This window comes from Aphis gossypii, chromosome 2 (assembly GCF_020184175.1).
Source record: "Aphis gossypii isolate Hap1 chromosome 2, ASM2018417v2, whole genome shotgun sequence".
NCBI classification, from domain to species: domain Eukaryota; kingdom Metazoa; phylum Arthropoda; class Insecta; order Hemiptera; family Aphididae; genus Aphis; species Aphis gossypii.
Genome location: NC_065531.1, coordinates 21,863,311 through 21,877,406, shown reverse-complemented (window position 1 = coordinate 21,877,406; position 14,096 = coordinate 21,863,311). Strand labels below are relative to the sequence as shown.

Below are 14,096 nucleotides of genomic sequence, written 5' to 3'. Positions count from 1 at the left end.
GTATGAGGAACCTTATAATATAATTTCAAGGATTTTGATAAAGCAAAAAAAAAATGTATTTATTGACAATTAAAAAAAAAAAGTCGACTTTTATAATAATAGCTCAAAACATATATCTTATCATACATAGGCAATTATACTACAAATACTTGATAAAAATTTGTTGATGTGGTTATTTTTTATTTTTTTATTAGTTATGATAAAATAAATCAATTAATTTTGTTTTTCCAAACGATTTTTTTAAGTATTCTGAAAAGAAATTTGACCATCTTATAAACGAACTCCAATTTTCTACAAGAAACCACCCCCAAAAACTGATAATCCAACCATTTTTACTGCCCTAAAAGGTGATGACAGATACAAACAAATAATACACACACATCATTGTAAAATCAATACATTCATCGCCCAACTAATAATTTAAAGTGATATAAAGAAATAAAACAAAAAAGGAACCAAAACTTTAACAAATTATTTTAAAAGAAAATATGTATAATATGTAAGCAGAAAGATGATGTATTTTGAAATATTCTTCAACAGAATTCAATCACTGTTAATTTAAAAAGTATTACAAGAGAAATATTGATATCAAAAGCAGAAAGTGATTTAATTTTTCGATTGAAAGACATTAAAAAAAGGTATATATAATATTATTAATTAGTGTCATAGCCATTAATTTAGAAAATTTAGTAATAACATATTTATGAGATATTTAAACAGGTACCTACGCAATTATAATATTGTAATCATATAATATAAAAAATAAAGGTACACTCATAAAAATATAATTTAAAAAAAAATTATATTACTATGCACCGATAATCGTTTTAATTACTTATATTTTTATTGGGTGTTTTATTTATATAATGTATCATATTATACTTAAGTTGTTAACAGTGAGTTTTTATTACCTAGTTGTTTTCAACATAAAGATTATTCTCAGACAATTGTGAGTCGACAAAATTAAAAAAAAATTAATACATTAATCATTAAAATTGCGTGTAATTCCTTATTATAATAAAATATTAAAATATATTCATAATTATAAATTTAATTACTTATATAGTTAATAAAGACTTAAATAATAAGAATAATACATTTTGATATAAAAAATATACACAAATATGATGTAAATAAACATATTAACAAGTTATTTACTTAACGAAATTGTTGTTAAAAATCATTTAAGACATAAATTACTTACCCATTTTCAAAGTACATTTAACACATAAACACGTAAATTCATTCAGTAGGTAAACAAATAATTAATAAAAATTCATATAAATAGCATGTTTAGAGAATAATTATTTTATTTTATTTATAAACTTTAAAATAATTAAAAATTATTGTTAAAATTAGCTTTAGATATAAAATAGTATGTATATATGCTACGGAAAAAAAACGTACTTATATGAGTCATAGTTTCATAAATATGACTTAATTAATTTAAAATTATTTAGTATTTATTACATAATTTAACTTTCAGAGCATTTCGTATAAAAAAATAAAAATAAATAATTTCTTTCGAATTAAACAGTTCTCCAATAAACACGCCTAAATTCAAAATAGTAGTCAACATATACCGCGAAAAATGTCTCTTTTATAAGTAGAAGACTCAAAAACCAAATTTATTTTTTTATTGAGATAAGAATATACCTACTGGTGGTTAAATTATCTGTTATGTTGTAATAACTTCTGAAGCTGTAATAGGTATGCAATTTTTTCTAAAATTTGCAATAAAAGTAATATTTTAAGGTCCCTGCAATTGATCTTATACAATATGTAAATAGTAATAGCATTCGTCATCAATTTGAATCAAGAACAGAGAAATTCGAGTATTTTGTGGGAGGTAATCAATTAACCGGCTTTTCAGTATAATAATAAATAATTAGTACACCATGGACAATCGATTTCCGTTTTATTTTCATCTCGTCCGCTTTATTATAATAGACTGTGCAGAGCGTACAGTTAAGTATTAATCAAATACAAAGATTGATTAAACATTGCACATAGTAGTGTTAGAGAAATGCTGAATTCAACATAATTTAGAAACCTAAGCAATGATTTTAATTATTTTAAAAATGCTTTAAAACAAAGCATTATAAATGTATTATTTAATAATTTGAAAGTTAATATTTTTCCAAAATATTTAAGTATAAACATCACATATTGAACTAAGTAATATTGCTTCTCTTATTAATCAGAATTTTAAGATTAGAAGAGCGGTGTAATGCACTATAAATTTGTCAAGAACATTATCTTGAGTATCATCTATTTATTTATACATTTTGCAATTGTTCACTTCAAGACTTGATATTTTTACGTCACTATAATACAAAAATAATGTTCCGGACTATGAAATTTAAAATATAATATAATAGGTTGTTAAAAACATTTAAAAAAAAATTAATTTCTATCAAAAATAAAGGGAAATAAATTATTAGAAATAATATAATAAGCGTTAATTTTAAATAAATTGGCACTAAATAGTATTTATATAATAAACATTATAACACAATGATAAGTATTTAAATATAACATTAATATTCGGCGAGTGTGGAATCGTATTTACAAATAAATAATATTACATACCTAAAAAAACAAACGATTTTTCAAACTTTAGATTGTCAATCATAAGTAATTTGATGAGTTTATTTGAACCATAGTACATTAAAATAAACTCGTAATAAATATGACGAATCAAAATATGTATAATATTGAATAATACTACAATGAAAAATATTTAATGTATAATGATGTTGTTACCTATTTATTCATTCAATTTATAATTTATGATTTTATAAAAAAAGCGATATTCAATTTATCAAAATTACAACACAAAAAAAAGGAATAGTATAATTGAGTAATAAATAAATCAATAAACTTACAACTGTTGAAATTAATTTTTATCAAAACAATATGACCCTATTTACTTTTTTACCAGTAATGCATTGATATCACACCTCCAAAATTATTAAAAAGTAATATTAAAATATTTTTTAAAAGATAGAAATAGAATATAAATAATTTAGACCAAAGTCAAAACGTGTTTTAATATTAAATGTTATAACAACTATAAGGTATAATAAAATGTAAGATAATTCTGAACAGAAATTGGCTAATAGTAGTATGTTGTATTTCATTTTCAAGTATTAGGTGCTAAACTATAGAAATTTATAATAAGGTATAAATATTGAATACTGACATGATTTGAAATGTCTAATCATTATACTAAAATTCAAATTGTTAAAGAGAAATATCCTAGAATAAATACATTTTCCATATTTTAAACTGTGAATTTTCAACCGAATGATAAATAACAAAACATTATAAAGCACCTGTAACACTACTCTAAAATTTAATTTTCTTTTAATTTTAAAATTGTTCTAAAATAATTAGGTTATTATAACTACCTTGAATATACTGATAATTTTATAGGTTACAGCTCTAAATATTTCAAAATGAAGAAACACAGTCAAATAAAATCTACTGTTGCTATATTTTATTGAAATGGAATACGTAAATATATAAATACATATGTATTACATAACTGATAAAGAGGGAAGAAAATAAATTAAAGTTACATGATTAAGAAGTCATGTGTTAGTAACATTTGGATAACTTTATTGATTCTAAAAAACTATCAAGATAACAATTTCTATATTAATTACTAAATTAATAGTCTAATTTCGCCCAGCATAGTGCATAATAATATAAGTGGTGTAAGTATAAGGGTATTTTAAAATTATTAATATAATAATTTCATTATAACACTTAAAAAATTAAATAAATTAAATCATGATTTACATAAAATGATAATCTGTTTGAATGCGTATCAGATATACCAAACATTGCTAACATTTTTTCTTGTTTTTCACATTTTCTTTGAAACATATAGACAATTTGAAAAATTATATTCTAAAGTAAACAGTTAAAAACTTTTTTCAAAATTAATCTATAAAAGTGTAGCATGAATAATTAAACTTTTTGCACTCCCAAAAAGTAAAATTATTATACGAAAAAACAATAAAGGATAGTTATAAAATCAATCACTTCCTCAAATTGATGGAATATAAATTGCCGATGAACTATTTAAAAAGTAAATAATTAAGGCAAAAAGAAAAAACTACACTATTTAATGAAATAATTTAGTATAGTTTTTAACTTATTTATGTGTAATAATAAGGTTAGTCACAAACTAATTTGATATTATTATTTAAATTATTAACTACTTATTACATTTACTATATTTATGATTTTATGGTACACACAATAACAATAAGCAATATAGAAAACTTAGTTGTACTTAATAAAATATATTTTTTCCAAAAAAAAACTAATAATAAAATTGCAACAAGAGATGTTAATTCTTAAAAAAAACAAAACAATAATCAAACAGACAACTAATTAAAAAAAAATCGCCACAGGGATTTTTAACAACAATGATACAAACAACAAAATATAAGGAGGTACATTGAATAATGGAACATGAAAAATATGTATAATACAAACATAATGAAATGTGCCAAGAGACAAAAAATAGAAATAATTGTACCAAATTTTATTAAATAGGTAGAATACCAACAATGTAAATACATATTATACCGATTTTTTCCACATCACTAACTCGGCAGTCATGGTATATTAAATGTACAAATAAAATTAAGTATCTATTATTTTCAGCTACCTAACCTATCCATTGGTCTTTGGTTTAAAGTGATTCTTATTCATTTAACTGAGTTAAAAAAATTAATGTATTATACTTGAAAAAGGTACCATTTCAGTTTCAAATATTATACTTTATGCCATTTAACAACTAAAATTTATAAAAGTATTGACTATTGAGTACCAAAACATAGTACCTATAATCTATATTTAACACTAGTATTTAGGAATAATATGATTAATATAAAAATATTTCATTGTAGATACTTCTTATTTAACTTTATATTTAGGTAGCTTAATTCTGACAATGACGTATTTGAAGCTCAACTCAATGGAGAAGGGATTTAAAATTTTTAAATACACCATACGTTACCATGAAGGGCTTCAACCATCACCCATAAAAACTATGATTAATTTAACTGTTTTAAACAGTTATATTTGTAAGTTATAATACCATTTTATATAAGAAACAATTTAAAATTGTTATACCTGCCTAAATCTAGGACCCTACATTTTGTTTTTAATTTTTAGGATTATCTTTTATTAAATTATTCTTAATACCAACCAATTAAAATTTATAATTAATTGTAGATACCTAATAATTGTTTTATTAATTTATCAATACTAAAATATGTAATTAAAAAAGCCTAAATGGGCCATTGGATTAACATGCAAAAAAGTTAAGGCACAGTGAAAGCTACATCTTTCACCATAGATTATCCGTTAAATAAAATACCAAAGTAATGAGACTTTCATAATATTTAAATGTTTAAGTAACTAGGGAATTATGTAAAACAAAAATATAACATATTAACCTGGCATTTATTAGCTATTAGATAGTTCATAATAATCATAATATTAAGAATGTTAATCTGTTATTTTTCTATTAGAAACATACTGATATTTGTTAGATTATGTACTTAATTATTTTAATAAAACTGTGTATAACATAGGACAAAGGTATTATGAGTAATATAAGGTAACATTGGTACATACTTAAATATTTTTGATTACATGTTTATATCAAATAGTAATTTATTTAATTCACATAGGTATAGCCTGTAACTACCCTAGAATTCACATTGCTATTATCTTACTTAATTATTGATAAGTGATTTAATATAGTAATTATTTTTTATAGCACTATTAACAGTAGTCATAACAATTTGGTAACAGTAATTGATCGGTATTATAATATTAAATAATTAAATTCATTAGTAAACTTATGATTAAGATTATTAATGATGCAGACAGTTTAAGTAGAAATGTAAATGGATATATCTACCTATTAATTAAACTGTAAATGTAATATAGTATTAAAGTATTTTGATTAGCTACTTACCACATTATTTTAATAACCTACGTACCTACCAAAAGTTAATTCTAAACAAAAGCCTATCAATAAGTATGTCTAGCACTAATAATAATATACTATCTAAAACATTATTGACATTCTTACCAGAAAGTACCTTAGATATTGAATTTTTAACAAAATTACAAAAAATACAAATTAAACATCTTAAACTTAAACAAACATTATAGAATTTACCTGGAATTTGGAACCCAAATTAGTATAAACACACTTAGATACATTTCTTAATAAGTATGTAAGTCACATATTAGATAATAATTATACATATTAATGACATCTAAACTTTAGTAACAGAAATTAATATGGTCTTCTTAACAGTCTATTAACTATCAAGTATTCAAGTACCTACCACTATACCATGTTATCCTAATTATTTCAGTTATAGGTACATGGAATTAATTTTTACTTACAGTATAGTGTATATAATAGGTATATTATTTTAAAAATGATTTATAAATATTATAATTTATGTCTTAGAATTGAATATTTTATCATGCATTTTTCAAATATATACCTATAATTATTAATATTGAAATTGTTATGCTTAAAATAGATGTAAATATACCTATGCAATAAAAACAAAAATATTTACCTATATATAAACATTACTAAAATACTTATTCAACCGAGTAGAAATAGAATTTATTATTAGGTAATCAATATTTTAGTTAAATAACCATCATTGTGTATAATTTTTGAAAAAACAATGTTACCCATAAAATGTGTCTACCTAGCGGTGTTATTATGTGTTCACCCCGTGAATGAGACCTAAAATGTGAAACAAGGCTGTCTACTTTTAATAACACATAACAACCATCCTTCACTCAAATATAAGGTGCTATGCGAACTATAGTAAGTACCTGATAATCATTATAAACTCGATTGACATACCTTCATGTTCGACGTTCACATATAATTCACAGTGTAGTGAAGTAGTATGATCGGTTGTGTTGTATTCGTTGTTTCATTTTTACCATCGACGGTAAAAATTAAATAACTTAAGGTGTAATACTATTAATGTATTTTAATAATAATATTATTATTATGATTTTAAAATTCCGGTTAGATACGACGAGGACGGACGCAACGAGCATCAGACGGATCAGACGGGAATGATAAGACTATCACAATCACTGCTTCGTGAAATGAAAGGTTCACCAAAAAAAAAAAATAATAAACATAAACACCGGCGCGGCGGTGTGGATGACTCGCTATCCGCCCCGGCCGGCTGACCGACGTGCTCCAAGCGGCCAGTCGCAGCGTGTGACCTACAAACGCATCGACGAAGACCTTCGCGGAAACCAATTCGCGAATCTAATACTTACTAGAATTATTGTCAATTCAATTATTTCCACATATTTATCCACGATTGTTAGTGACAATAATACACTTAATACATTCACACCTTCGATTTGTAATTTGTCATAGATACAGCTGCCTATACTTGCCAAAAAACAAAAATGATTATGACTAAACACTAAACAGGCAGTTATTTATAAGTATTTAAATATAATTATAATATATTAATGTACTTGAGAAGTTTAAGTTCGAGTATGGCCACTTTAATTTATCAGTTCTGTATTTCTATAGAATTATATTTCAATTGAACGAAATAAAGGTACTCGTAATATTTTAAGTGGTAGGTATTAAGTGTAAGTGTAATCAAAAATATATAATACTCGACTTCAATCTTTGTTTCGTTTATTTATTAGTAACTATATTAAATATATTATAATCATTAATCACATAACAATGAATATGTATTAATTTTAAATTAAATCTATTAAATAAATATATCTAGTCTTATCCTCTGACTACACTGTGGCTTAAAAAAAAAAAATCCTGTAGAAACCAACGTCAAAAACATATGTCAACTATTAAACAAATTTAAACATTAGGTTATATTCAATAAATTTATAAAGCGTGGAACAAAATAATTATAAAGGTACAATTATACAATTGTTTACCTCCGGGAAGCTGGGGAATTAATTTGACGGTAGAACAAACTAAATAAGTCCTTTAGAATAAAAAACGTCAAAATAAACTATGGAAACTATATTAAACAAATAACTAATAAGTAATAACAAATGTATACATACCATCAGAATAACGTGTTTTAATTATAGCATATAGGTAGTGAAAATTTCACATAAATACTATATATATACGAATATAATTTATTATATCTGATCTAATATACAAATCTGATAAAACAACATTAAAAAAAAATGACAAAAAACTATACTGGGATTCTCTTTCAGAAAACAATAAACTAAAGAACGTCAAAAACATAGTAACTATAAATGATCATATTCAGAAACTATCCAGAACTCATCTAAGAAAGAACAAATAATTATAAACAGAGCCAGAATAGTTCACTCCCATAGTCCCATCTCACGCACTCCTGTTTGGTGACTAAGGAACTTAGCCAGTTGCAAATTCAAAGGGAGGAGGTGGTGAGAGACCTGGCTCCCTTTGGCAATTATATTATATTTATAAGGGATGATATAAAATCCTAAATATTGTGTTTACAAAATGATTTATGATAATATGTTATATATGAAAAATGTTGTCTTCACTCAAAAAAAAAATAAAATCATAGAAAATCATAGCTATAAAACTGAATATCATAGGTACTATACATTTGCAAAACTTAATTTACAATAATTTTACATATAGTTATTAACTACCTCAGGTCCCCAAATACGGAACCTCGCGTCTTTTACCTCCCGCGAATTCGAGAGTAAAAATAATTATTGGAAATTTCTACGATGGCAAATCTGTGTGATCGTTCGTTGTATAGGTTTCTATGAAATAATATAATACAAGAAAAAATGCATCGTAGCCCGTAGGTATTGATAATTGATAGCATCCTTCCCGCCACCATGTACACGCTACTGGCTATAGGTATTAGATGAATTTTTTATTCACTTTGAACCTCAAGCATTGATTATAGAATAGCCTATTTATTCTATAATCAATGCTTCAAATTATAAAGAAGTTTTTTTGAAAATACTTGAAAAAATAATATAATTTTAATATCACCCATTGATAAATCCCTTTAAATATCCAATGCAAGCATTATGAATATAATGATACAACTGACACAAGTTATAAACACGAATGATAATGATTAATATTATCTAATGATTTTATTAGTGGTCGTTCACGTGTAAATAAAAATATAGGGATGAAACAATTAATTTTTCTAACTAATCTTGAATAGATTATATATAATATACCTATATACATTATACATACTATTATACTATACTAAAATTATGCATAATAATACTATATAGTCTATAATGATATTGATTTTTAAATCTTTCCAACTTAATATGACGTGCCAGATATAATATAATATATTCATAAGTACTTGGATCATATTATCTTTATGCTTAATAACCATACAAAATATTAAGTAAAAAAATAATCATTTTTGGCCGGGATGAGTTTCTTTGAGAATGAAAAAAAAAACTACAAAAGTTGTATACATCATAATTTGCACAAACTGTGTGGACCGCGGAGGAGAGGGGAAAATTCTATTGTTCGTGCCTACTCCATAACGGTGTATATAACACATAATTGGAACAACGTATACTTGTATGTAATAATATGCTCATCAAAGGAAGGAAAATGATGGTATAGGTACCTAGACGTTTAGAGCGTTGTAATTCTCTGTCATAATATTGGATGTGTACATTGCAAGGTCCAGCAATGATGATGTAGATTGCGGTTATTGTATAACAACTAGCCTAATATAATATTATGTTATGAATAGTTAAATAAATAGCATTGATAAAATATATTATATTATATTAAACACAGAAAGTGGTTTTCTGCATTTGATGTGTTATTATATTTGTTAAATTCAAAAATGTATGCACATAATAATATTATATCATATTACCTATGCAATAATGTGGCTTTATATAGTTGGTAGATGCGCCTATAATTTATTATGGTTAAGTGCAAGTATGCATTGTACAATAGTCAATAGCATATAAATTTCCATTTGTTATTAAATTGCCGTTATATTCATTTATAAATATTACGTTACATACCTAGGTACCTGCATACAAAAAGCTACGTGTTTATTAATTACACACATTTATAAATACAAGTATAATAATTACACGCTTATAGTATCGTATTAGACATTTTATTTTTAACTGAGAATGTTATAAAACCTATAACATAATAGATATTACCTACATAAATTAATTTATTTATAACTTCTCATTACCTATGCAATATTACAATTTAATATAGCATCCGATAAGTTCAAACTTCGGAATAATTAACAGGTAGGTACAAATGGTACTATTTTAGTAAAAAAATATAGAGGTTATTACAGCATGAATATTTTCTATCTCTTTTGTCGTTTTAACAGTTATTTTCCGAAAAAAAGCACAGAAAATACATGGTTGTAAAACTACTAAAACTAATAAAGCTATTCAGCAATAAACGCTCTGAAACTAAAATTATGTAGGCAAAGTTTAAAATGTATCTGTTAACAATTTCCTTGTTACATGCTGTAATATTTACAGACTGTTGTGTTATAAGTTTGTAGAAGAGATGTAATAAACAAGCCTATAATAGTATTTCTTTGTTTTTAAAATATTTTTTTTTTACACATACTCATTACTACAGTAGCTATCAGTTTATGATGCAGATTGCTGCTATAGATAATAGATATGTATAATAATGTACATATTGCACATAGCTTATATTTACTGAAATTGTGTCGAGTATATAATTTTACACTTTTACCTACTAAATTACAAATATAATTTATATTATGTGCATCCGCGTACTGTATCTTATTAGGTATCATATTATGTAGGCACCTACCATGTTTATATAAAAATACCTAGTATTTGTTTTCATATTTTACATAATATTGTGTTTATAATTTATAAACAATAACAAACCTAACTCAATAATATTATGTTTAATGCTATTCTATGGAGTTTCACCTTTTCCTAATAATATGATCAGTCAAACCAAAATATAGCGTTAGATTCTTCGTGGCTATTGTTATTTGATTTTTTTTCATATATATTTTGTTTTAGTTTAAAATATGATTTAGTTCCAAATTATAAATATTAAATTGTGACTTTTGAGGCATTACTTCAATTATTATTTGTATTAATGTTAAAAAAAAAAAACCGCTAAACAGAATGACTACCTAATTATAAAATTTGCATTTACATAATACATACCTAATATATATATTTAGGTACCTATATTGTTTTTATGCAATATAATATGTTAAATAATAATTACTTTAGTTAATTACATTCATTTATTAACTGTTTGTAACAATTTTGTTATTTTTTATAATGTTTCTTATTTTTTTATACTAACGCAGCTACATTTATTTAATTAAACATTACATAATAATATTATAAATAGGTATATTTTTTTCATTCTGAATAAAACGAAGAATTGATTGACAATGATTTGTTTTTTTTTTTTGATTCCATCACATTTAAAGCAAAAAAAAAGTACTCCTATTTTCAACATTTATATAGTTTCTACTAGGTAGTCTATTAAATCATTAAATCATTTAGAATTCGTATTCTGGAAAATTTATTCAACACCAGTTTTCAACAAAATTAATTTTTACTTTTCGTATTTTTTTTTTTTTTTAGAAAGAGGAAATAGTTAAGATTTGGAATTATCATCGGAATAATATTCATAATAACATTTGTTTTTAAATGTTTAAATACATTTTTTCATAATAGGTAATTAGAATATTTTTAAGGCAACACGAACATATTATTATTCCTATTCCATCATTTTATATGATACGTCAGCATTAACTTGTTAAAAACGATGTTTTTGGCAAAAATTAATTCAACCTTCAACCTACCAAGATAAAATATAAATGAATATTATTAATAATATTCCAAGTAATAAGAATAGTATATATAACATATAGATATCCTTAGAAATAGATGTTGATCTACCAATCAACTTCGTTTGAAATATTTTTTCGAATACCTGCAATGATTTATTTTTGAATTCGGGTCTAACAAACATATACTATTTCTGTGACCTATCCAATGACAAGATACACTATAAATATTTATACTATACAACAGTATTTGAGTTCCCTGATTTCTTTATTTTGGTCAACATTTTAAAACTTGGCCAAATTTATTGTACCTATAATTTATTATTTTATATAATTTAATATTTTGTTTATAATTTTATTAAAGCCTAATTTTTCAATAAATTCACTGCAATATAAACATCAACTGTGGATAAAGACTGTGGATATATTTCAGTTGTTATGACTTTTTAATTTATTTATCGATTTTCTATTATTTTACGTAAAAACAAACAAAGCTAATATAAGAAAATCAAAGAATTACAATTTTAAACTGTATGACGTTTAAAATGTATGGTACACCTTGTGGACTTTATTGAAGCTAAAAAAAAAGTGTTTACGATAATACATGGTAAAACATTAAAGGTACTGTGTTAACATCATTATTGCTCAGAATCATTAACTATAAAATATGTTTCTTAAATGATAAATATTAAATAGTATTAATAATAATATACAGTATTGACTGTTGGTATTAACCGTTTGGTTGTAGTTCGCGTTTATTTTTATTTTAACTTTTACATAATATTATTATTATTAAACTGAAAATGCACTACATTTTCAAATATTATAAAAATATAACCAACCAATTTTAATTAATTATTTTAATGTTAATAACAGTATATTGTTTATTTTCTATATTCTATAAACTACTGTCCACTAACCACTACATAATATTGTGCTGTTCTGAATACCATAGTAATAATTATATTATTCTTAACGAAAAATATTTCAAATTTCAATTTATACATAGCATCGAAACTTAGAATTCTAATGCAAGATATTCTGAATACACTCTTTTCTTATTGTATTATCATGATTTATTAGTTATCACATCTATAATATCTATTGAATTAATAATTATTATATTGTGCAAATACATGCCGACATGACGTACAATCTTATAAATATTATATCAACAAAAACAACTAAGCTACTAGCTATTCAAATGACATTTGAATTTTAAAATATAAGTTTATGAAACTAAATAAATTATTTTGCATTTCTAAATAATATCGTACCAAAATGTGTTAACATACATTTATAAATTGCTTATAAATATTTACTATAAAATAATATACCTTTTATAGTACCTAACATTTCTATGCTGTAATAATTTATTCTTAACTCTACATTTGTATTTTATATAACGCCCCTATATAGCATATTATAATGTATAATGGAGATAGTGGAGTATTATGTTTGTTGTAGGTAAATTAGGTGTATTTTACATTTACACATAAGTATTCATAATTATTTTTTATTTGAAGATTTTGTACGAAAAAATAAAACGTATTTAGTTTCCATTTAGTTTAGAATAATTATAGTCACTATACTCACTATGCCATTATATAGTTTGAATATAATTTATTATAATACAACATACATACTGGTTTTATATAATATATATAGGTATTTCATATTATATTGCAATTCCAATTATGGACTGCATATGCCAAATACTTTGATGTTGCTTAGCTCACCTATAATCGTGATTACCATTGAGAAAAACTTCAAGTATATAATATGTATTAAAGAAGTAGTAGGTAATAATAAATTCATTTCTGACTGGAAAATATATAATGTACGTATGTAATAAAGCACAAATACGCATAAAAATAAGAATTTCTTCTTTTTTATACTAGATGCATGTATTTTTTTTATACTAGTACCTATTTACAGTTATAAAAATGTTTACTAACATTTTTTATTTTATTTTTTTTTTTTATAAAATTATCAACTGCATAAATCCTATCAGGATACTCATAATTAGACCGGTAATTATTGTCATTTCAGCGCAGGATAGTGATTATTAATAATATCAAATCGCTACATTTAAAAAACGATTCTAAGTAAAGCTTATAGTATTATTATACCTAGCCTAAGTTCGTAAAAATAATAAATTATTAAATATTTTGAATATAATACAATATTGTA

The 14,096-nt window shown here is 23.7% G+C and overlaps 1 protein-coding gene across 4 annotated transcripts in view; it reads right to left on the bottom strand.

Moving 5' to 3' along the window:
* LOC114124326 (alpha-1,6-mannosyl-glycoprotein 2-beta-N-acetylglucosaminyltransferase) overlaps positions 1-14,096 on the bottom strand; it is a 45,291-nt gene that overhangs the window by 19,627 nt on the left and 11,568 nt on the right. For 2 of the 4 annotated variants that reach the window (XM_050199429.1, XM_027987546.2), the window contains exon 1: positions 6,929-7,196. The exons of 1 other annotated variant lie outside the window; for it this stretch is intronic. The gene's annotated coding sequence lies outside the window, so the exon portion shown is untranslated. Of the gene's footprint in view, positions 1-6,928; positions 7,197-14,096 lie in introns of those variants that run through there. One more of the 4 variants, XM_027987548.2, reaches the window with a different exon arrangement.